Here is a 4,676-nt window from a genome sequence, read left to right as displayed (position 1 = left end):
ATATTATTATTATTATTATTACATGTAGGTTGCCTTCTTTTTCCCGGGAAACTTTGCACGAATTTTCTCGTAAAGTACCAAATGTAACTTAACAACCGAAATAAACAATAAGTTGTCAAAATGATTTTGTACTAATAAAACAAATCCTCAATATTTTTAACGTGGAAACAAAGCTGGAATGTGATTCCCCGCATGATTGATTTTTTTTCAGAAAGAATAGCCGTTGCCATTACATTGTTATCTGCATATTTCACATGGAAGATTTGCTTTTATTAATTTCCAGACACTCTTTGTTGTTTCGTTTGCCACTGGACTTGTGTTACTTTTTTATGAGGCAAATGATTGCGGCCAGACAAATCTATCGATTCAATACATGTTTATTATATAATCGAGAATGCTAATTTCTTCCAAAATTTGGAAAAAAGATATTTTAATTTCAATAGTGTAATATACTTTCTGATTAAATGTTTGTTTGTATAATTCGGAGAAGATAATGGTAACAAAATGAAAACAGTCACGAAAACTCCCGAATTATGAGAAATACAAAATAAATGGTCAACAAGGATTGAACAAAGGCGCAACTAATAACTAACTGGAGCGTTGTGGATTAGTCTTCGGACTTTGAAACAGAGGGTCGTGGGTTCGAATCCCAGCCATGGCGTAATTTCCTTCAGCAAGAAATTCATCCACATTGTGCTGCACTCGACCCAGGTGAGGTAAATGGGTACCCGGTAGGATTTTTCCTTGAACGCTTTAGCGCCTATTAATATGGCGGCTCAGCTACAGCCGGGGTAATAATATGATACCAGTTATCAAAGCGCAGTAGAGTATATGCACATAGTAACTGCGCTATACAGTGCGTCCCAGAATAAACGAAACCGAAATTTAGCGATCATTTATCATAACTTAATCATAAATAGAATATACAAATGACCTACCAATTTAAAGCTTAGAATCTCCTCTTTCATCTAATATTACTTAGGTTATTTCTTATTCACGCATGAGTGAGCAAAAACAATTTGAAGAAAGGATACCAAAAACTCATTTTGCGGGGGGTATCTGGGTTTCAAAAAGAAAACCAAATTTCTGAAAAGTTCAATATCTGCTCTTTAATTTGGTACCTCAATTACAGAATTTGGTCAAGAAATAAAAAAGTTCTGGTCATTTGAAATAAGGCTTGTATTTCCATAATTTCATGAGATAAACGTGTTTTCACCGGTTTCCCACAGAAGCTTTCGCATGGTGAACAAAAGATTTAATGCATGGCTGATCGTCAACAAAACGGAGTGTCGAGTGAGTTAGAAAGCCAGCCTGGAGAACCTCTTCATTCAGGTAATTTGGATTTACTTGTCGCTGCAATCCATATAACTTTGTTCTTTGAATAAAGGGTTGTTTGAAAACATGTTTTGTATGAAATATAGCATTTCTTCTGCCATATAGGAGATAAATACCGTATTATGACATTCAAAATAGCCGTTACAAACCCTAACTGAATTATGTAACATGCTGGAGGGCAACTAATTTTCACAAGAATGAGCGGAACCATGAAATGCATATAACTGTGATGTATAAGTAAAATATTGTCTTCACCATTATTTATAAATATAAATGGGCAAAGGGCGACCATTGAAAAAATGAAATATAACATTTATCACCTAAATGATATATTTCATTAGAAATCATGTTTTCAGACAATATATACTCATACAACACCATTTACTCAAGAAAAGGCAAATTCTGTTGGAATTATTTGTCCCAATTCAATACCGTTAGGGCCTGTAGCGGCCATTTTGACTTTTAAAATACAGTACTTATCACCAACCTAGCAGAAGAAGGGCAATCTCGTGATTTGCAGGGGTAATTTTCATATTTTGGCAGCCATATTGGATTTTGAAAATTTGCGGAAAATGCTCAAGGTTACATGAGTGGCGTCATTCAAATTCCTAATCAGCACCCCCAAATTGATAAGAAACCATAAAAAATATTGCATATATGAAATAGGGTTATGCCTCTTCTAGCATGGACTAGGAGGTCAACCTGGTCATCCATCTTGAAAAAAGCAAAATGCACGAAAATTCAAATTCAAAGGCTGAATTACTAGTATGAAGATCTTGAAAGAATCTTAGTAAGCTCTGCCAAAGTCGAGAAAAGGTCGCATTCACTCGAGCAGTACTCGGTACTACTCGTTGATAACTCTTCGTGACTCGTACTGCGCTCTGGTTAATCTTTAAAACTTTCCTGAAAATGTAGCATTTTCCTCACGAGTTTCTGCGAGTTCCAACTCGCGGAAGCTCGCAGGGACTCGTACACCCAACTCGGCTCTGTGTGAGCTATGCATAAAGCACTGTTCACACAGAGCCGAGTTGGGTGTATGACTTCTGACCTCACAAAAGATGTTCAGGGACCACTTGACAGAAACCAAAATTATCCACACTCTTCATAACTCATTATACTCTTGCAATCCTCGTGGTTAGCTCCCAAATGACTCTGCAAGTTCGTGCAGTACTCACAGCTGGTCGTATTAGAATCACAGGAACTCGTGTATTAAAATATATGGTAATTTATGCAAGTTTCTTCGATTTTTCACGAGTTGCCAAGAATTTACGAAGAGTTTCTCACGAGTTTAGCGGGTCTACTTCGAGTTGTTCCGAGTTTGATCGAGTATTTCAAGAGTTCTCGAGAGCTTGACAAAATTTTGAAATTTTCAAAAATTGCACGAGCTAACTGCAACATCACTCGAGTTGCGTCGAGCTGCCAAGAGTTGTAAAGAGCTGTGAGTGCTGCGAGTAACGGAGAGTTATGAAGAGTTGAATGAAGAGTTACCGCGAGTAGCCCAAAAAATCAATTCGCCACAACTCGCACAAACTCGTACACCCAACTCGGCTCTGCCTACAAGACCTTTTGACGATGCAAAGTTTACCTCGTTTTGAAAACAACATAATATAATTTCAAGTATTAATTGTATTAAGATGCACGTTATGAAACGTATTTATTTAATCTCGTTGGAAACCTTTTCTGGAGATGGAAATAAAGAGTACCTTTTTCATCATAGCGCTAGTTTGAAAATTATCCTTACAGTATCCCAACTCCCGTCTACCTAATACCCCCATCCCGTGGGCGCGTTTCCATTTTACACCCTGGCGGAGGCATTTTTCGGAAAAGTAGCCAAAAAGCGACTAGTGAAGAGTCTACGTCTATACGTTTGTTTACATTATCAGCTGGGCGCGCGATCCAAAGTCCGCAACGAAGTTATCCGCAGAACATACCGTACATTTACAGCTGAGTTTATACTTTCCAGGTTCAATACGAATGTATGCCTTGATCATTTGCCTTGCCGATTTGCTTATGTCTGTCTTTCTCTGGCTTCCTCTCTATCTGTCTATATATCTATCTCTCAAATTCTATCTCTATCTATCTATGTAACTGCAGTATCTATCTAATAATCTTCTCTGTCTCTCTCATTCTTTATCTAACATCTATCTCACATTCTCTATTTATCCATCCATCTGTCTGTCTTTCTCTATTTCTCTCTTTCTACCTACCTATGTAAAAACAGTATCTATCTGTTAATTTGTCGCTCTTCTCTCTCATTCTTGATCTATCTGACATCTATCTATCTCTCAAATTCTCCAGCTCTCTCTCTATCCATCTGTCTGTCTTTCTTCAATCTATTTATCTATCTATATATGAAACTACAGTACGGTTAATTTGTCTATCTTCTCTGTTTCTCTCATTATTTATCTATCTAACATCTATTTATCTCTCAAATTCTCTATCTCTCTCCCTCCCTCTATCTATCCATCTGTCTGTCTTTTTCTATATTTCTCCATATATCTATAACATATCTCCATCTCTCAAGTTCTCTCCCCCATCCATCTATCTATTTTCTATTTTTGTAACTACAGTATCTATCTATCTGTCAATTTGTTGATAATCTTCCCCCACTCATTCTTTATCTATTTAACATCTATCTATATCTCAAATTCTCTCTATCTCTCCCTATCTATCTATCTATCTATCCATTTGTCTGTCTTTCTCTCATTCTCTCTATCTATTTTTTATACTAGAGTATCTATCTGTTAATTTGTTAATATTCTTTGTCTCTCTCCCTCTTTATCTATCTAACATCTATCTATCTCTTATCTATCTATCTCTCAAATCCTCTATCTATCCGTCTGTCTGTCTTTCAATATTTCTCTCTATCTATCTATGTATCTACCTATCTGTTAATGTGTCTATCCTGTCTCTCTCATTCTTTATTTTTCTATCTATCTAACATCTATCTATCTGTCTCTCAAATTCTCTATCTCCATCTCTCCCTCTTTCTCTCTCGTTCTATCTATCCACCTCTCTCTCTATTTCTATCTATCTGTCTATCTTGTCTCTATCTATTTATCAGTCTTCTATATCTATCTTTCGGCAGCTTCTAAGTGTATCAATCCATCAAACTTAAATTTGTCTTTCCATTATAAGTATCTGTTTATTTTGATTTTGTCTGTCATTCTATTTATTTTAATTTATTTTTAGAAAAAAAAAACTATCATAAACAACTCGACTGCAAAAGCATGTTCGGATTTCACTCATAGAGATGTATATTGATTTCACTCCTGACTGCCGCTCTCTCTGTACATGAAGTGCCGAAGAACTCTGTGCTCTGATCAGTAACTGTCCAAATT

Source organism: Lytechinus variegatus, chromosome 4 (genome assembly GCF_018143015.1).
Source record: "Lytechinus variegatus isolate NC3 chromosome 4, Lvar_3.0, whole genome shotgun sequence".
Classification (NCBI taxonomy): Eukaryota; Metazoa; Echinodermata; class Echinoidea; order Temnopleuroida; family Toxopneustidae; genus Lytechinus; species Lytechinus variegatus.
Note: the sequence above shows the minus strand (reverse complement) of the source record.